This window comes from Eretmochelys imbricata, chromosome 1 (genome assembly GCF_965152235.1).
Source record: "Eretmochelys imbricata isolate rEreImb1 chromosome 1, rEreImb1.hap1, whole genome shotgun sequence".
NCBI lineage: Eukaryota > Metazoa > Chordata > Testudines > Cheloniidae > Eretmochelys > Eretmochelys imbricata.
Genome location: NC_135572.1, coordinates 61,911,869 through 61,933,918, shown reverse-complemented (window position 1 = coordinate 61,933,918; position 22,050 = coordinate 61,911,869).

The window sequence follows — 22,050 nt, the reverse complement described above, 5'->3', positions numbered from 1 at the left end:
CATGGGATGCTGTGATGGCCAAAAGTGTAACTGGGTTCAAAAAGAGACCACCACCACATGCCAGGAATGGAAGATGGGGTGAATCACTCCATAATTGCCCTGATGCCCAATACAGGCCACTGTTAGACAGAGTATACTGGGCAAGATCGACCATGGTCTGACCCAGTATGGCAGCTCTTATGTTCTTGAGGACAAAATACTATTATAACCTCCTTATGTGTGTCATTGCAGGTTCTCTCTCTTGGGCTTCAGCATTGGATGGGTCCCTCAATCCACAGTAGTGCTGATGAGTTAGCAGGACTTGCTGAAGGGTATACTGCTGCCCATCATCCTCTACTTCAAGGTCCATGATCATCTCCTCTTAGATCTTGTTTAGTTTCCATTTAATTAGTCCAGGCCAGTGGAAACTGAGGTAGGAGCTCTCCCTCACTATCAGAAATACTGAGAACAACTGAAACAGAGCTTTACGACTACTACTTGTCATACCAACAGGCCAGCAAGTCCCCTTTAATTTGAACATGAGTGGCTGCATTTACCTCCCATTGATAAGTAAGAGCAGTGTTTTATACTAGTTCTGTGAACAACTATTTGATAATTCTACATTTGTGAAGGTCTATTGATTGTTCTGCAATAATCCTGACAGGGGGTTGGGACTACAGTGTTTGCACAAGCAAGAAGCTGAAATGGATTAACCTATTGTTTAAAAAACAAAAGACAGTACCCAAAGCTAAGAGATCAATGGAGGATGATCGGTTCATATTTTGGGGTAGTTTTTTTTTTAATTTATACAGCAAAAAAAAGCTATGTAAATATAGATATTGGAACTTCTTTGGTGCCTTGTTTCAGCTATTATCCTAATTTTTGAAGTCACCAGCTTGCTGTGCAGTAAGAACACATTTAGCTGAATGCCATCATGGCATATGGTGCAATGTAAGCACAAAACTTGGAATGCAATCTACTGATGTTCCGAAACCAGATCCCAAAACTGACATCCTAGGCCTGCCGCTAGTGTTGTGCTATGAGTCACGAAGGGAAATAAATAGCAGAAATGTGAAATTAAATAGGACAAAGCCCCTTTGCTGCATTTCAAAGCAGGACAATCATTGCACTGCAACATACAAATTAAAACAGATCTGGGTGATTCTTCTCCAAGAGATCTTCATGTTTGTAATAAGAAATATCTCTTTAATTAGTTTCACCTAATGAAATTTGTGCACTGTAAAGTGGGAGTTTTGCTCCTGGGCAGAAACTAAAAACTTCTCTCAGCTCAATTGGGCCATTTTTTTTGTAGCAGTCATTAGCAAATTTTATTGAATCCTTGTGTCAAAACAGTAACAACTATTGTTTGCCTAGAACACAGGTCTATTTATAAGCTGCAATATGACACATCTTGGAAACCCCCCACTGAAAAGCACTTCTACAAAATTCATTCCTGGCAAGAAAAAGTAATTTCAGATTCTCCAAAACACACAACAGAGAAACTTTGACCTGATTTTTCGTTTGCTGTGATCAGATATTCATTTATCTGTGCCATCTTTCCAGGCATGGCTAAAAAAAAAACCTTTTAAAAAATGAAATAAAAAGGAGGAGGGAACGGAGGCACCTCGTTTTTCATCTCTCCAGCTGAAAGCTTGGGTTTGCTCATTTTCATTACATCAAGGCTCTGTCAAATGAGTAGAATTCCTAAGATGTACATTTGCTCTTATGGAAATACTGACCCATATGTTTCTGTTTAAATCCTCTCTGATGGTCTCCAGAGACAAAGCAATATCCATGGTAACAAACAACTTCACTGCAGAACAGAGAACACATCCAGAAATGGTATAATAGCTCTGTGTATTGATGACTAAAAGTCTGAAAGCATTAAGTTTGAAGCTTAATGGAAGCGGACTGATATTCAGCTGAATTGCAGAGCTTTTACATCAGGATGCTGTTTTACAAACATGTCAGCGAGAACCTAAAGCAAAATCAAAGTTTTGCCCAATAGTTTGATTTCACAACTATTTTAAAGAAGGAGAGATAAAAGGTGGTGCGCCACTTTGAGTTTATGGTTCTCCACTGAGCAGCTAAAGAAAAAAAAATGGACCAGAATGAACTGCAATGGAGAGGAGGCACAATGCGCAGGAATAACTCACCAATAAAGACAAAGTGTTTAGATCAATAGTTCTTACTGAAATCTTGTTTTCTGCATATATTCACTCCCTTCAGGGGGTTTGTAAACTTCAGCAATAAGGCCATGGTTCAACATTTCAGACTCCGCTGTTCCACCGTAGGCACTTAAATCCACATGTAGGTACCTTAATGAAAGTAATCCAATTTTCAGAGCTACCGTACTATCATGTGTGTAGATGCTGCTCTGAGAAGCCACAATACTGTGGGCTGGGAAATGTAAGTTGCAATGGTCAAGCATGGGTAGTTGTATTCTTAAAAGCTCTGAGCAGTGGCTCAGACCATTACTGCTGCTTGGCCCTGATAGCCTAATGAGTGAAATCCTGGCCCCACTGAAGTCAATGACAGTTTTGCAAGCGACTTCAAGAAAACCAGGTTTCAGAGTAGCAGCCGTGTTAGTCTGTATCCGCAAAAAGAAAAGGAGGACTTGTGGCACCTTAGAGACTAACACATTTATTTGAGCATAAGTGTTCGTGAGCTACAGCTCACTTCATCGGATGCATTCAGTGGAAAATACAGTGGGGAGATTTATATACACAGAGAAGATGAAACAATGGGTGTCACCATACACACTGTAACGAGAGTGATCTGGTAAGGTGAGCTATTACCAGCAAGAGAGTGGGGCGGGGGGGAACCTTTTGTAGTGATAATTAAGGTGGGCCATTTCCAGCAGTTGTCAAGAACGTCTGAGGTACAGCGGTGGGGGGGGGGGGGGAGGGGAAGGGGAGGATAAACATGGGAAAATAGTTTTATTTTGTGTAATGACCCATCCACTCCCAGTCTTGGCAGCCCCTCTGCCATGTACATTGACCAAACTGGACAGTCTCTACATCAAAGAATAAATGGGCACAAATCAGATGTCAAGAATTATAACATTCATAAACCAGTCGGAGAACACTTCAATCTCTTTGGTCACTCGATTACAGACCTAAAAGTGGTGATTATTCAACAAAAAAACTTCAAAAACAGACTCCAACGAGAGACTGCTGAATTGGAATTAATTTGCAAACTGGACACAATTAAATTAGGCTTAAATAAAGACTGGCAGTGGATGGGTCATTACACAGAGTAAAACTATTTCCCCATGTTTATCCCTCCACCCCCACTGTTCCTCAGACGTTCTTGTCAACTGCTGGAAATGGCCCACCTTGATCATCACTACAAAACGTTTCCCCTCTCCTCCCCCGCTCTCCTGCTGGTAATAGCTCACCTTACCTGATCACTCTCGTTACAGTGTGTATGGTAACATCCATTGTTTCATGTTCTCTGTGTATATAAATCTCCCCACTGTATTTTCCACTGAATGCATCCGATGAAGTGAGCTGTAGCTCACAAAAGCTTATGCTCAAATAAATTTGTTAGTCTCTAAGGTGCCACAAGTCCTCCTTTTCTTTTTAAGAAAACCAGGGTTTCACCCAGTGAGTCTGACTTCTCAATGGACTGATGTCTAGCAACCAACTGGGAGACACAACAGGCTTTCCTGTAGCCCAAATGGCCCACTCTGTTTCCATGAGGTTAACTGCACAGTGTAGTGTAGCTTTGTCAATAGGCCACCACCCCACTGCCTATCTCACTGAGCCATGCTTCAAACGGAATCCAGCAGCACTGACTTCTAGACCAGAAAAGATCAAAGCACTGGACCTTAAAAACAAGCCTTAATGTTAAGTCTAGGAAAAAAGTGATTTCAGATAATTTTAAAAACATTTTTGGCTTTTCGGTCTCCAAGAGCCCAGCACGGTTAGACTGCTGGTGACTAAGACAGCAGACACTGCAGGTAGAGGAGACAAAACATAGTCCCAGTCACTTCACTTCAAAACAAAAAATACCCAAGCTAACCCCTTCCAAAAAAGACCTACCTATCATCTGTGACAAACCCAAAATGCACAGTGGGATAGGGTAAAAACTATCAATGTTCCTTTGGAATGATTTGCCTAGCACGTAATTTGGCTACTTGTGGGTAATGCGACCATCCCAAACTCATGCCAATACCGCACCACACTGACCTGAACTCCCCATCTAGAGTGTTATTTCCAGGAGTGTCTCAGCTGTTATTATGGCAAATCAAATGACTCTGTCAGAATCAGAAGAGCATCACCCATATGCTAGACAGGAGGAGAGGCCTTTAGTTTCGGAAACAGTTTGAATTCCTAATGCTGATGTGCAGCAAAGGAACATTTACCACCGCCCACAAGATGTTTTAGGACTATCATACTTACCACAACAAGTAATGCCCTCTGGCATGGGCTATGTGCCGACCAGCATGGAAAGATGATGCCACATCAGACACACCCCTCCTTCTCTATACATGCCTTCTCATACTAGGGCTTCCTGTACTTCCAGTAAATGTTTTTGTCACAGAGATTTTCTATATCTCTTGAGGAAAGAGATGGTCTGTAAACAAGAGCTAGTTATTTGAAAATTAACACTCAACATAGTATCTCTAATGATGTCAGGACAATGGCTTTACATCTTGGCAGTAATGCAGTGTCTCCTGTCACCGTGCAGGGGCATTGGTTCATTATCCACCCAAGTATTAATCAGGTCCCCACTGGCTTAGCTTCTAAGGTCTGAAACACATGACCCTTTGTCCCCCATTACCCTACTGACTTTATGTCTTCCCAGATTCATCCCTATTTGAAGATGAAGCCAATGCCCTAATTACTAGTGTTGCAGTTCATAGTGCAAGGGAGTCCAAAATTATGTCTCACTTCACTAAAATTGACTTTGAAAGAGACACTATCCTCTAGCAACACAGTAAAGTATTAATTGATCAAAAGTGTTTTAAAAAACAGCACTTTTCATCCATATTTGCAAGAACAACAAGGAACCCAGCATACGCCCAGGACAACGCCACCACAGTTCCAAAAGGCGTGAAAGTGATTGGAGCTCAATTGCATAATATAAAACAGACTGAAAATCTCCTCCTCAATTATTCTCAGCCAAAAGACACATGTGGGAGGTAGGCACTATCTGTCCATTGTGCCATTGAAAATGTCCCACTTAAATTCCACAGAAACGGATGTTACTGAATGATTAAAGAACGAGAAACAGGATAACTTCCTCCCCCCAGTAAAACTTGACAGTGACGCGCTCTGCGAAGGGCAACAGAGATTCAGATTCTGTCACAGATTAAGACACAGGCTGGTAGTCCACACCATTTCTGAAACTTACCTCTTTAAAAACAGAACATGTTGCTTTTCCAGGCTTTAAGTGGTTATCTGGAATTTACTAAGGGTGAGCCAGTGAACCAAAATTTGTTTCCCATCAGGCACACACACAAAAAAGCCACTGGATAGCTTTTGATTAATGCCCAACGAGGTTTTCATAAAGGCCAACATTTTCAAACCTGGATGACTGCAATTAGGTTCCTAAATCCATATTTAGGTACCTAACTAGAAGGAGCTTGATTTTCAGGTGTGCTCAGTAACCCTCGCTCCCAGAGGAGCAAAGAAGCTAGCCGGAGAAGAGTTGTACTTCTTTTAGCTTGTCAGCGCAGCTGCTAACAAACAAAACATGGTTTGCTGGATCACAGCTCCTCCAGTTTCTTTTTTTCTCACACCGCTATGACCCTGCTGCAGAAATTCCATTCCCCAAAAACATAAATGGACAGTTCAAATGAATGGCTATTGAACCCTATACTTGAATAGGATCCATGAATAGAGAATATTGTGATTTTTCACTAAATGGTGCAGGATAAAGCAAATAAACACTGAGGGTCGGAGTGCTCAAGATTCTCTAATTTCCGTTCACTGACAGATGTGGATCGGACTGTATTGGACACTGACGCAATACACTAGCACATTGAACTTTTCCTCATTAGCTAATTACAGAGAAACTTACATGACCTTTTTATATAAAAATAGACACAAAAATAATATGGTATGTTAGAGAGCTTATAGGCCTGAATATCTATATCCTAACATGGTAATTCAGAGGACATAAGTTCAGATCTTCATCAAACAGTAGTGATTTTAATGCATGCAACATCCTTCAGACAAAACTGAAGTTCTACTGAAGTAGAAATCAAAGCTCTCTATTATACACACTTTATGCTGGAATTAAGTGTTTCCATATTCCAAGTTAGGGCATACTGTCAAAAAAAAGAAAAAAACACAAAACCAACCAAACACCTTCAGACCAAGTGCAAGCCTGGTTATTTTTCATGCACCCAGAATGCACGAGTCCACATAGAAATCCAGTTATGCTCTAATACATCTGATCTCCTTGGGCTCATCCCTAGGTTCAAGGCTTGTTTGGCAGACCTGAAAAGAAGCATATGTATTTCTTCCACCAAGACCAAGGCATGCATCAAACATAAGGGAAGGATGGTGTGGGCTGCCTACAAGCTGTGAATGTGTGTGTTCATGCATTACAATAACTCTCACATCGTGACTGGGTGGAACAGACTCCTAGTGATTCAGCAGTTAAATGCACCCAGTACATGCAATCAGCAATAATTATAAATAGAAATGCTGGGTGACTGGATGGCTCAGGCAGCCTGATGAGGCAGATTATAAACAGAGATCCTGCAGTTATGCTCATGACTGGAACAGGACAACTTTGAAGAGCAATTTAGTATCTGTCATCCCATTTATATCCTGAATTCTATCATTAACGCTTAGGCTATGTCTACACTACAGTCTATTTCGGCAGAACTTATGTCACTCAGGGGTGTGAATAAACCACCCCCTGAGCGACATAAGTTACACCAACTTACACCAAGTTACACCAAGTATATACAGTGCTATGCTGGCAGGAGAGCTTCTTCCACCAACATAGCTTCTGCCAATCACGGGAGTGGATTTTTATGCTGGTGGGAGAGCTCTCTCCCGTCGGCACATAGCATCTTCACCAGACGCGCTGCATGAGCGCCGCTACATCGGTAGAGCTGCACCACTGCAGTACATGTAGACATGGCCTTAGATTGTAATAAAGACACTGGGACAAATTTCTCATCCAGCTCCATGAAATCAATGGAGTTGCACCTGAGTTAGGCTTTTCATATGATTGAGCAGAAGTGATGGCTTAGTAACAGTGCTAATAACTAAATATCTATAAATCCAATATACAGCAGAGAGACAGACATGGAAGGGTGGTCTGAGCACAGGACTTTGGGGGTGGGACAAGAACTACTGAGTTGACATCCCAGCTCTAGACAGGGATTCTAGCTGTGAGTGGGAATCCAAGTCACTTAATGGGTGGCTATCCTAAGATTGTACCTGGCCCTTGAGGGTCAGGATTAGCAAATCATCCAGTAAGGGTATAATTTTAAAACTATGATTTTGTGGGGGTGGAGTATTGAGAGTTCCTCCCAGAAGCCCTGAGGTCCTTATCCCTACACCAGGGATAAGCCCCGACTAAATTGTCCGAAAGGAACAACTCCTCTCAGACTCCCACAAGGCAGCAATGGGGACATTCAGCACTAGGCAGCGGAACAAGCAGATCTCCAGGACATACTGCAGTTGCAAAGGGTGGTGTAGGGAGCCAGGGTGGCTCCCCTCTGAACCAGAGGGTAAAGACCCACCCTCTCAGCCTGAGTGGGCAGGGCCAGACCAAGCTTACGCCAATCCCCAGAAGGTGAGGGGTGGGACAGGAAATACAAAGGGCAGGGCCCTTTGCCCAGTGAAGAGAGCACCAGGGAGGGAGACAGACACAGGCTGCTCCCTCGTGATCCTGCTGCTGACCCAGGGGAGGCCCTGGGCAAGGAGGAACCTGACCGGGAGGAAGGCCTGTGGCGACCAGGGCTGCCAACCGCTGAGTACCCGGAGGACCTGGAGGGGCCCGGCTGTAGCCCGGGCCAGCACGCGTCCAACACAGAGGGGGAGCTGGAGCCGCAGAATATCCTCCAGCCGCGGAATACCCGGATGAGCTGGAGGGACCGGAGAGACCCCCTTGAGAGACCGGGTAGGAAGTAGCCCGGGGCAGAACTGTACTGTGGGGTGGGTGTGTTTGGTCAGCGGGCACGGATGGCCCCGCTGACCCAGCAGCAGGACCTTCGCCTCCCGCTGCTGACCGGGCCCTGGGCTGGAACGCAGTGGAGTTGGGTGGGCCTGAGTTCTCCTACCCCGGCCAGCCTGCCTTGGGTAGCAGAACTGTGCGCCGCAGACTCGGGCCGGGGCTCCCCTGCCTGAGGGGCGCGCCGCAGACTCGGGCCGGCACACCTTCCCCGCTAATTCCCCAGCACCTGAAAGGTGTGACTAAGGCCTGCCAGTGGGACCATAGCTCTCCATCGCCTCTTAGGGGCTCAGAGGACCGACTGAAACGTGTCACAAGTGGTGGAGAATGTGGGCAGGCGATCCCTATCCCTGCAGAAAGGGGTTAGTGTGAGGGCGTCTCTGAAGCTCCCCTACTGGAAAGAGGGAGATGGAAAGGCTTATCAAGTTCCTGGCTGAGAGCCAGCAACAGCAGCAGCACCAACTCATACAGCAACTGGGCGCCCACCAACAGCAGTTGCTTCAAACCCTGGGGGCCCAGCACCAGGAACAACAAACCCAATGCTTCCAGCAGCTTGCAACCCTGTGGCCGGGCCATGGTGGTGCTCAACCGGAGCAGGCAGCCACCCCGACCCCTCCCACCCCACCAATCTGTCTGGCCAAGATGGGGCCTGAGGATGACTTGGAGGCCTATCTAGTGACCTTCGAGCGGGTTGCCTCAGTGGCTGGTTGGGCGCCTGACCAATGGGCGACACTCCTCGCCCCATATCTGACGGGGCTGGCCCAGAAGGCTTACCGTGGGCTTCCAGATGATGAGGCCCGCGTTTATGCTCGAGTGAAAACAGCTATCTTGGATGCCTTCAACATTACCCCGGAAACTTTTTGGCGATGGTTTCGGGAAAAAGTCTACCCACCGGGCGCCAGACCCCAGGCCGTGGCCCAGGAACTGAAGGACGCAGGTACCTGATGGCTCCAGCCCGAGCGTCGAACCGCAGCTGAGGTGACTGAACAGGTCATCCTCGAACAGTTCGTGCACATCCTCCCACCCCAGGGGAGGGCTTGGGTGTTGCGGCACCAGCCACAAAGTCTGAGCATGGCCGTTGCGCTTATGGAGGACTTTGTCGAGGCAGAGGCCCCAATAGGACCGGCCGCCCACCCCCCAAACCCTGGACCCAATGCACAGAAACTTGAACGGAGTGGGCCCACCTCCCAAACCAATGCACCCCACCATACACGACGACAGGATGGCAGCAGGACCGAGTTTTCCCGACGCCCCGAGTCCACACCACTCTCCGGCCCTGGACGCTTAACCTGACCACCAGGACCCAGCCCACTCTGCGGTCCCACTGGTGCCCCCATGCGGCCGGCGCGCCCAGAGGTAAGACCTTGTTTCCGATGTGGCGACTATGGTCATCTGCAACGGGGCTGTCCTGCAATGGACTGCAACTTTGGCCTGGTGTGCGCCGGGGAGTGACGGGCCCATCTGCCCTCCATGGCCAAACTGACAGCTCCCATGGAAGTCGCCGGGGTCCCTGTGGTGGGTCTAGTTGATTCGGGCTGTGGGCAGACCCTTGTCCGCCAGGCGCTCTTCTCGGACACCAAGCGGACCATTGGGGAAGTATGGATTCAGTGCATCCGCGGAGACGTAAAATCGTACCCCACGGTTCGGGTCCCCATCACGGTCCACGGAGCAACTCAGTTAATGAATGTGGCAGTGGCGTCATCCCTCGCCTATCCAGTGATCCTGGGCCGTGATTGGCCAGACTTCGTTCTGGTGCTCCAATGCCTACCCACCAAAGAGGGGTTCGAGGGAGCCCCGCCTGAGAAGAAGACAGGACCTGACTTGAGCTCTGACCCTGGAGCTGACCCAGGTCCCACCCCCGGGCAGGATGGCCTGGAAATAGCTGGTCCCCCTCCTGACCTGGTGGACGTTAGCCGGGATCAAAGGGAGGACCCTACGCTCCGGTTCGCCTATGAGCAGCTGGCCCGGGTGGATGGTGAGGTCATGGAGGCACAGTGCACCACCCAATGGCCCAGGTTTGAACTCAACCACGAGTGGCTCTACCGCCTTGACCGAGACCCCCAGACCCAAGAGGTCCGGACCCAACTTGTGGTCTCCCGCATTCATCGTCGGGCTGTCCTGAAGCTTGCACATGACATCCCGGCTGCTGGCCATTTAGGGCAGGAAAAAACTGTGGCCAGGGTCCTGGCCAGGTTCTTCTGGCCCAGCGTCCACCATGAGGTGAAGGATTACTGTGCGTCGTGCCCGGACTGCCAACATGCAGCCCCGGCAGGGGTACGGAAGGCCCCCCTGGTCCCGTTACCAGTCGTAGGTGTACCATTTGAGCGGGTAGCAATGGACCTGGTCAGGCCTTTTCCAAAAAGTAAGGCGGGCCATCAATACATCCTCGTCCTGATGGACTACGCCACCTGCTTCCCCGAGGCCGTCCCCTTAAGAAGTATCACTGCCCGCACTATCGCTGTGGAGCTCGTGAAGATCTTCGCAAGGGTGGGCCTCCCACGGGAGATACTCACTGATCAAGGGACCAACTTCACGTGTAAGCTGTTCCGTCAGGTATGTGCCCTATTGGGAATTAAGAAATTGCAGACCTCGGTCTACCACCCCCAGACTGACGGATTGGTCAAACGGTTTAACCGGACCCTGAAGGTAATGTTGCGGCGTTTCCCCACCCAGGACCTCCGCCAGTGGGACCAGCTGCTCCTTCCTTTACTACTGACAATTCGAGAAGTCCCACAGGCATCCACGAAGTTCTCCCCATTTGAGCTCCTCTATGGGCGGCGACCCCACGGGGTGTTGGACCTCTTGAGGGAGATTTGGGAACACAACCCATCCGCAACACAGGGTCTCTTGCAATACGTCTTACAACTGCAGGGGCGGCTGGCGCGGGCGGGTGAGCTCACGAGGGAGAACTTAAACACAGCCCAAAGAGCCCAGGAGCAGCACTACAATCGAGGCGCCCAGGCTCGATCATTTGGGCCAGGGAACCGAGTACTCCTCCTGCTCCCCTCGGAGGAATCAAAGCTTTTGGCCCGCTGGCAGGGTCCGTATGAGGTCCTCCGCCGGGCCAGTCACCTACGAGATTTGGCAACCTGGTCGCCGTAAGGAAAAACAGATTTATCATGTAAACCTCTTAAAACCCTGGCAGGACCGGGAAGGGCTCCTAGTTGCCCCATATCCCCCCGAACCGGAACTGGGGCCCCAACCACCCGAGGAGTCGGATAATGGTGAACCCCAGCTAGCAGAGACACTCACCGTCGAGCAGCGAGAACAGGCACTCTGCTTAGTAAGCGCGTTCCCCAAGACGTTCATCACGAAACCCGGGCGGACTACGCTCACCTACCACGTGATCCAGATGGAACCCGGGGTGGTGGTCCGAGAGACAACCCGGCCATTGCCTCGGCGAATGCGGGAGGCCGTAGAGGAGGAAGTCCAGGCGATGTTGGATCTGGGTTTTATTGAGCGCTCCCAGAGTGAGTGGTGGAGCCCCGTCGTCCTCGTACCAAAGCCAGATGGGAGCTGGCGGTTTTGCATTGACTTCCGGAGGGTAAACGCCATCTCAAAATTTGACGCCTATCCGATGCCCCGCGTCGATGAGCTCCTCGACCGGCTCGGGGAGGCCTGTTATGTCACCACTTTAGATCTCACCAAAGGGTACTGGCAGATCCCCTTGGATCCTAGGTCCAAGGAGAAGACCGCGTTTGCCACCCCTTCAGGTTATGCCATTTCACCCGGATGCCTTTCGGCCTACATGGGGCCCCAGCAACCTTCCAGCATTTGATGGACCGGGTATTGCAACCACACATGAAGTATGCTGCGGCCTACCTGGACGATGTGGTCATCTATGGCAATAACTGGGAGGAACATCTTAACCAAGTAGCGGCAGTCCTCCGGGACCTCCGCACAGCCGGGCTTACGGCCAATCCAAAAAAATGCCGAATCAGGCGGGAGGAAACCACTTACCTGGGGTACACCTTGGGCTGGGGATAGGTCTTCCCCCTCATTGAGAAAGTCCAAGCACTCCAGGAATGTCCGGTGCCGACCACGAAGAGGCAAGTGCGTCAATTCTTGGGCTTAGCTGGTTATTACCGGCGGTTTGTACCCCACTTCGCAAGCATTACGGCCCCACTAATGGAGCTCTTGACCAAGGACAGTCCCTGCCGGGTGCTTTGGTCCAACGAGTGCAAGACGGCCTTTCGAACTGTCAAAGAACGGCTGTGTAGCGATCCAATACTCTTCAGCCCTGACTTTCATTGTGACTTTATTGTTCAGACTGATGCCTCAGGCGTAGGGCTTGGGGCAGTCCTCTCGCAGGAGGTGGATGGGGAGGAACACCCGATTGTTTACCTAAGTCGGAAGCTGTTCCCCAGAGAACGGCACTACTCCGTCATGGAGAAAGAGGCCCTAGCAGTTAAGTGGGCAGTCGATGCTCTCTGCTACTACATCCTCGGGACCCCCTTTATACTGGTTACGGACCATGCACCCCTGAAGTGGCTTAATAAGATGAAGGACAATAATGCCAGGCTAATGTGGTGGTATCTCGCTCTGCAGCCCTATGCCTTCACGATTCACCATCGGGCGGGACGAGACAACGCCAATGCGGATTTCCTATCCCGCATCGGAGAGGGTGAGGATACCAGCTCCGAAGATCGGGAGCTGGATTTGAGGGGTGGGATATGTAGGGAGCCAGGGTGGCTCCCCTCCGAACCAGAGGGTAAAGACCCACCCTCTCAGCCTGAGTGGGCGGGGCCAGGCCAAGCTTACGCCAATCCCCGGAAGGGGAGGGGTGGGACAGGAAGTACAAAGGGCGGGGCCCTTTGCCCAGTGAGGAGAGCACCAGGGAGGGAGACAGACACAGGCTGCTCCCTTGCGATCCTGCTGCTGACCCAGGGGAGGCCCTGGGCAAGGAGGAACCTGACAGGGAGGAAGGCCTGTGGCGACCAGGGCTGCCAGCCACTGAGTACTCGGAGGACCTGGAGGGGCCTGGCTGTAGCCCGGACCAGTATGAGTCCGACCCAGAGGGGGAGCTGGAGCTGGAACTGCCAGCAGCGGAATACCCGGACGAGCTGGAGGGACCGGAGAGACCTGCTTGAGAGACCGGGTAGGAAGCAGCCCAGGGGCAGAACTGCACTGTGGGATGGGTGTGTTTGGTCAGCGGGCGCGGATGGCCCCGCTGACCCAGCAGCAGGACCTTCGCCTCCCGCCACTGACCGGACCCTGGGCTGGAACGCAGTGGAGTTGCATGGGCCTGAGTTCCCCTACCCCGGCCAGCCTGCCTGAGGGGCGCGCCGCAGACTCGTGCCGGCGCTCCCCTGCCTGAGGGGTGCGCCGCAGACTCCGGCCGGCACACCTTCCCCGCTAATTCCCCAGCGCCTGAAAGGTGTAACTAAGGCCTGCCAGTGGGATTATAGCTCTCCATCGCACCCTAGGGGCTTGGAGGACCGACTGAAACGTGTCACAGGTGGGAAGGAGCGAAAAGCACCATCAGGAGCCTTTATTAAAGTGGGGGCATCAGCAGGGAGGGGATGAAACAGAAACTCCCACATAGGAGAGGTCCAGAGGTTAGGGATGCCTCCTCCTCCAGTGATGCCTGATATGGGGCAGGACACAAAAGGTGCTAGCATTCTGAAAACCTGTTTGGATAAGCACTGCAACATTCCGTTTCATCATGTATCAAAGCCTTTTAGTCATGGAATTTTCCAAGAATACTCATAATATGTATTTCCACTACTTCTGCGTTTCAACTGTGCCAGAAATTTCATTCCAAAATCTTGGTAGCATCTACAGACACCAACAGAATTCAGGACCCATTTTCCCAGGCACTGATGAAGTCACAGTGACAGTCCTTGCCCTGAGGCATTAACAGTGTAAATAGACAATATGCAAAAAGGGTGGGAGAAAGGAAGCATTTTAGGAGGAATTTCTGTGCCTCAATTTCTTGTGTATAAAATCAGGATAACACTTCCCTACCTCACAGTAGTCTTATGAAAGGTAAATTAGTGTGAGCAAAGTGCTTTGAGCTCTGGATGCCACTTAAGGATATTGCATTATGAAATTATACATACCTTTGACTCTCACTGCATTATTCTAGTAACAAAGAGGAGAACTTGGTGATTGACTTTCGTACATCAGATTGAATGAGTGAATTCTCTTTCTTTCCTAGTTAGTGTCTTACAGTCGATTCAAAAGCATTTCCCTCTTTGTATTCTTTGCTACAAGTATGAAGCTTATTGTTCTATTTATCACCACTGAACTGCATTTGGCTGAGCTATTTACAGAGCTGAAAAAGATGAATCTAAGTGGTGAACTCAAACTGGGTCAAACAAATGTCTCTTTGGCCTTGTGGCTTAGCTTGTGTTAATGGTCTTGGCCTTTAAGTTAGTTTAACGCAGCCAGACTGAAAACTACAGTCTCCCATAAATACTTGCAGTAAAAAGCGCTCACTGTTTGTGTTAGAGGGACATGGGTGGGTAGCAACTCTCTACATTTACACTTCCCTAGACAACCTGCTTTTGTTTTTCTCCATTTATCTTTAATGTTTCAGCTAGCCAGATCAGAGCAGTGAGGAAGAGATAACAAGGAGTCCTTGTGGCACCTTAGAGACTAACAAATTTATTTGGGCATAAGCTTTCATGGGCTAAAACCCACTTCCTCAGATGCATGGAGTGAAAAATACAGTAAGCAGAATATATATTCTAGCACATGAAGAGATGTTAGTCAACTATGGAATTTCTTGGAGGGATATATAAGGTAGGTTGTTATAATTGCAAAGAACACACAAGTGACAAGAGGTGTTAATATGGAAGTGACTTCTTTACTGCCTGCATTAAGCTTCTGAGCCTGTCCAGTGCAAAACTAGAAGTTTCCAGAAGCCTGAGCAGACTCAAGTTTGATGGGAAAGAGCGAGAAACTCACAACTGTGTGGATATACCTCTTGGCCTAACTGCGGAGTCTTTGCTAAACATTTCAGGGCATATCTACATCAGTTTTAAAGCACCACTGTACATTGTAGACCCCCTTCTACTGGATTTTGTCTGTTTTTCTTTATGGTCAAAATGACAAGGTTGCCAAAAAATTAGACCAACCAAGTACCATATACCCAGCTTGACAGCATCTCTAAGGGTATGGCTACAAAATCAGGTCTGTGGGACCTACACTTGTGGATTCTGTTTCTGAGCCCCTGCTTGAGTGTACATACTACATTGTAAACCTGGACCTCAGTCTCACAGCTGTGCTAATACATCCGTATTGGACGATGCAGACCTTCTGACTCGGAACTGTGGCTTGAGTGCCATCCACACTGGAAAGTGATGGAGTTTGGACCAGAATTTCAGTGGGACTCGGGCTTTGACTTGGGTTCTGGGTGCTTGCTGACCCGAGTCACAAAGGTGTATGTATATGGTAGTAGGGGTTGAGCTCCAACATGACTCTCAACCCAGATTGACAATGCAGTACAGATGTACCCTAGGTCTGTACTCAGTTTGCACAAATGAAGAGACTGAAGCAACCCCGCTGTTTGTGGAGCTCTGGCCCAGAGACTACAGAACCAAGGTTGCTCATGTCAAGATGGAGCATAGAATGCTAAGCCCTGTAGTATGCAGAGTTCTCTATGACTCAAAAGCTTGTCTCTCTCACCAAGAGAAGTTGGTCCAATAAAAGATATTACCTCACCCACCTTGTCTGCTACATCCTTGCAGTGAGATGTCTCTCCCTGTTAATAATTAAGGCAGCAATAGGCCACATTGCCAAAGTAGAGTCATGCAATCTCTACAAACAGTGAAGATGCACACTGAAGTAGTACAAAAGCCCACACCACTGATGGCTGACCGTTTCAAATAAAAAGTAGACCCAGCGGGTCGGGGGAGGAGTGAGTCATTTAAACAGTATGCATCCGATGAAGTGAGCTGTAGCTCACAAAAGCTTATGCTCAAATAAATTGGTTAGTCTCTAAGGTGCCACAAGTACTCCTTTTCTTTTTTCATTTAAACAGATGACACACTAGCTTAAGACTCTAGTTTTTAACGCAGAAAGCAACTGCTACTTAGGATTTCTTTTTTAAAACTAATGCTTAAGTGTATTTCCTTACTGAAGTCCCAACTGAATATACTAATCCCATGTTGGGAACAGTCTGTAGTTCATCTATATGCTAATTTTGAAAAAGACAATGATTCAAATGTTTAAAATAGAATGAGAGAGACAACTTTATATTACCAATTTTCTAATGATGTGTCACATTGCATCAGGCTTTATTAAAAGGTTTACATTTTGGGTTTCCCTGTGGGGTTTTACACATCAGAATTGCAATGATCTTTGTGTACAGCCAAATTTTAATTGCCCTTCTAAGTCACAGCCACCATCCAACTTACTGACAGAGACTGGATTTGACTTCCTTCAAAGGCTATTAGCATGGCCTTAATTCCTCAGAAAGGGGTTCCATTTATTGAAGCGCCTACATGATCTTCACCTGAAGGCCTTGCAAACAAACGCCCCCAAGAGATCAGGAAGTAGTAGTATCTGCATGGTGAACTCAGGTACAAAGATTAAATAACTTGCCCATAGTCAAATAGGAAACCTGTAGCAAAGTCAGGATTTGAACCCAGATCTTCTAAATCCCAGTCTAGTGCCTTAAGCACAAGACCATTCTTTCTCAATTGCAACAAGGAACCCACAATTGAAAGTGTATATTTAGCCTGTCAGTCCAGAGTCAAACAATGCAACCCAAAGCTTTTACCTGGCAAGGCTGAGAATTAACACTAGGCTATGGGCTCAGCATTACTCCTAGGGGAATTCTGCACCACTGCGTGTGTGCATAATTAATGAGCCGTGCATATTTTTAATTTTTTGCACAGAAAAAAGCTTCTGCTGAAAAGTTGCTGCAGTTCTGCTTTTTGCCCACCAGAGGGCGATGTGGTGATAGGGAAGAAAAAGAGCCTGCCTTCTTCACAGCACCTGTCAGGCCAGGTCAGGACACAGGGGATATGGGGAAACAGAAAGTGTGGGGTGTTGTCAGACAGGGGCTCATAAGGGCTAATAGGGGAGAACAGACTGGGGTGGGGGCTGAATGGGAGTGGAGGCACAGGGCTACAGGGGGAGGGAGGTGCAGGGCCACATAGTGATGGAGGAGTGGGTGCAGAGGGTGGCTGGGTGGGGGCACAGACACATGGGGACAGGGGGAGTGGTCCAGGGCCACATGTGGATGGGAGGAGTGGGTGTCTGAGTGGGGGTGGAGAGGCTAGGGGTTAGCTAGGGTCTGCCTGGGGAAAGCTCCCTAACAGTCCCTCCCCACCCCCTCTTTCCCCCCAAAAAACATGTGCCATACTTTTCCCACCCGTACCCAACAACCCTCCAAGTTCACGCTAAGGCTCCTTCCCAGCAATTACTTCCCTCTCCCTCAGCTCCTCCATTACCCCTGACTTCCCGCAGCCTTTGCACTGCTTCTGAGGGATGCAGGAAATATGGTTTTATATTGTAGCTTAAATGAATTATTACTCAGAGTTCTCTATTAAGGTGCCTAGTAAGGAATCTATTTGTCAAAAAACATTTTCTGAATCTTTTTTGTTGTTTCTATCGTTACCGACATACTTGCTGACAGGTATTTTGAAATAAATGACCAAAAATAATTGAAACTGGTGTGATTATATTGTGTGAGTCTGACAAATAAAATATGCAGCATTTTGCAGAAATTGAAAATAGTGTGTGCAGAATTTTTAATTTTTTGTTGCCGATTTTTAATTTTTTTGTGCGGAATTTCCCCAGGAGTAAGGCATGCAAGTGGCATAGTATAGCTCTTGTACATAAATGAGCAGAGATTAATATTCTCTCTAACTTCAGAGAAGCAGCCCAGCGACTGCATGAGGGGAAATCACACATCCTCCCACAAAGGAAAGAAACCTTTTCAATCTGAATAGCACATTTAAGAATCTGTTAAATATGGGTCAATTAGTCACTGGTGTAACTATTAGAAGCAATGGAACTACCCCAGGGATGAATTTGGCCCACCACCTTTGCCTCAATCTCGCATTATAACTAGAAATTTAAAATAAAGCCCCTTGCCCTTAAAGCTGATAGAGGTGCTTAGCCTGCTCCCGTCTTCCATACACCAAATCACACCATAATGAAATGCCAAGTTTCTACTTTAATTGGTCCCATAAATATCAGGTACTTACACCTTTATGGCACCATTATATTTATTTAATTCTATGCAAAAAACAAAGATTTTTTTTGAAACTGGGTTTATACTTTCTTCTTCTTCAAAAAGCCTGAAATGTTGCTGCTCCATCCCCATTCCCCCTAAGTTAAGGTATTTTTTTACTTTAGAAAGAAGCAGAAGTGTCAATTCTGGTCTTCCATGACTTTGCTAGCCAATGCCAAGGCTGTCTCAGGCATGGATTAGGAGATCTCACACCTTAACTAAATGGGTAAACAGTACTACAGAAATCTTACAGACATGGCGTCTCTCAGAAATGTGAATTAGCAACTGAAGTTAAATAGGTGCCAGCAAAAACAAGGGGTGAAAAAAAGGATTTTTTTTTTAAACCCTAAGATTTACTCTGCCTTCACAATATAAAGCAGGCAAATTTCAGGAGCTGTTTTGAGTAGATCTAGAGAGAAAATAACTACCTAGTGTTTAAAATAAAGAAAAGAAAAATTAAAATGTAGAATTAACTGGCCTTAACTGAAAAGCGAGGTATGCAGTTTGAGAGACCAAAAAGGCTCCTAAATGTGGTCCAGCACATGTCATATTTGGAACTCAACATTAGGAAATAACCTTAACTACAGAATTGCCTTGGACAATGTACTGGCATCCTCCCTTTCACAACCTAAACATTCCCCATTTCATTTGGTCTTTTGACCACTCATGCTACCAGATCAGAGTTCATTCTGTAAGTCTTTTTAATGGGAGAGCTCATTATTTCCCCACATAAAGTTGGTGTAGGAAACAGAGTTAAAAATATACCTAATGCATGCATAGAGCAAAGGGTTGTCCTCCAGTCACAATAAGTAGATTAGTACAGACAAGTAAATGCTGACATTGCTAGTTAAATACATTATGATCCTGTTCAAAACCAGGATCTTAATTTACCTAATTCAGATAGACCAGTGGGGCACGCTTGAAAGAGGTTTCAAGAGCCTGATACATGCAAAGTGCATATTCTTTTACGAGTACAGAAAGATAAGTCCCATTATCAATGTAGAGAGAGCTATTTCTGTGAGTTCTTTTTATGACACAAGTAATATTCCCACTACCTGAGATGAAACCCTACCTCCCCCCACTCCCTCCCACACACATCCCCCTTTTAACCTAAACATTAGTCATAAGGAGCACATGCATAACCTAAACATAAGGAGCACATGCAACTGCAAACTAGGTTTGCATGCATAGTAACAACTATGCCACAAGGGGCCCGTTAAATTCAGAACTGACAGTTTGCCTGTGTAAATACTCAACTTGCATACAGAATCACAATTGTGCACATACCAAATAACTATATATGCATTTTGAAAGAGAGTCAGACACTTAATCTTATGGAGTGGGAGCACAGTTCCAAGAGACACTATCGCTAATGGGGCTAATTGTTAGTTGCTCATTCGACTTGTTTTATTTTTTTTTCTTTCCTGTGATCTTACATTGCTTTTCTTTTGAGTCTTTGGTCTCCCTTGTCAGTGAGGAGCCCTAAGTTTAGACCCTTACAAATTAATCAGTCTCAACAGGAACAGTTTTTCCTGATGAAATCTATAGTGTAAAACTTTTTTTTTTTAAAAAAACCCTAGTACTGTGCTTTGGAACATCTTAGATCTTTCAGCGTGTCACATTCTCCTGGATGTTAGTTTTGTTTTACTGTGCTGGTATGTGTTTTAAATGACAGGAACCTATACAGACAGACCTGGTAAAAGTTTATATAGCATGTACAATAGAGAAGAGATGGAAAAATTGTATTCTGCCAAGAACCACCACATCTTATCAGTTACAGACAGGAGGCTCTGCCTGAAGAATCTATTTAGGGACAGTCACAGGAACAGCAGATGGGAAGGGACAAATCACCCAAGCAAAGAAAGCAGGGAAGTGAGGGGAATATTTACAAGTTATTAAATGTTTCTAGATTATATCAATACAGGAATATTGAAGACTGATACCACTCTGCTTCACTAGCCCCAGTGCCCTTCCAAGGAACAATGCTGAATACCTAAGTACTTTTCATCCATCTCTCTCAAAATTACAAGGGTAGTTAAGCATTCCCCTTGGTTTACACAGATAGGGAAACTGCGGCAGCAAGGTTAAATCAATAGCCCAAGGTGATACAAAGTCAAAGAGCTGGTAATGAACCCGGCTCTTTGACTCAGAGTTTGGATCTCACTGCCTTCTCTTTCAAACACATGTAGATATGGAATTTTAAACATTTAGCTTCTTTCTATAATCTTTTCTTTAGTGTTCTCCTCTCTTCGGCTCTCCAAGATCAGCTTCCGCACCTGGCCTCAGCTTTGCTTGGGTACTGATGAAGTCCTAGGACATTCTCCTTCCTTCCCTCATGCCATTTAAAATGTTCCAAGAGGAACTGGAACTTGCAGAGAACTACAAAACATTCTTCTACCTTAACCAATAGCCATCTTTAAAAATAAATGGTAGACATACTTCAGCCGATGGTAGCCAATGTAGCCCACTTAGATACTGGTATTAGTTTTGTGTGTGTAAAACCCAATGAAGGCTAGACTTCTACATGTGAACAGGATGAATCATCAACATATTCTACACTAGTTCTAAAAAAATATTAGTGAGGTTACAAGACCTGCATTTTTGTCCATAAAAGACTTTATAACTGTAAGTTCAATGGACTGCTTGTGGATAATGGGGTTTAAATGATGAACAGAGGTGAGCATTGCTGTGGATAGGCAACGTGGGGGTGATGAGAAGGTCTTGATATATATCTTTCTAGGTAGGGTCAGCGGATCCCTGTTTTTAGCTCCAATTCTCTGAATTGTGTCATAGTATTCTGGTTTGTGAGGGGGTCTCCATGGGCCACGCCAGGCCACCCTCATTGGCCAAGTGCGGGTTTAGTACACCCCGTCATTCAGTTCTCAGGATTCCTTGCTAATTCAGGGAGTTGCAGCCAGGTGGGCTCCGGTTCCCGGGAAGGGCCACGTAAACAAACAGTCTACGGTCCCTGAGCTTCCAGGCCTGGGACCAAGAGCAAACAGCAGTCATGCCTACTGGCCTGCGGTAGGGGAATCCAGCCCCTCCAGCTCCACCAGGTTCCAACCCAGGGTCCTAGGAAGCCGGGGACTTCCTCACTAAGGGTTTAGGCACCGGCTTCTACTACCTCCCCTGGTTCACTTCCTACCACAAATGGCATCCCAGGCATCTCCTCAGCTGGTGGTGGCCTGGCGTCCCCGTCAGTTTCTGCCATCAGCGAGTCATCTGCACTGTAGTCTGGGTTCACAGGCTCTGCTGCTTGGAGCATCCTCAACATCTCTGGAGGAGTCTACAGTACACATCCTTCCTCCTCCGCAGCCAGCCCCAACTGAGCTGGGCTGCCTCTTTTTATTTTGTTCTTCCACCTGGAGCATGTGCAGCAGGGGAAAAGGGGCACGGCCTCCTGGGCTAGGGTGACCAGACAGCAAGTGTGAAAAATTGGGATGGGGGGTGGGGGGTAATTGGAGCCTATATAAGAAAAAGACCCAAAAATCGGGACTATCCCTATAAAATCGGGACATTTAGTCACCCTATCCTGGGCCCACGATTGGTCCATCCCCGTTGGCCGAGTGCAGGGTTCTGTCCTGTTTTTTTATCCTATTTTTTAATTCTGAAGTCTGCAACTTTAGAACAGCTACAACACAAGTACAGACCAGCTGCAAGAACCTTCACGTAAACACAAAATCACAAGGAGATGCTTACAATTCAGTAATACAAGGCCACAAAGTTCATTTCTTTAT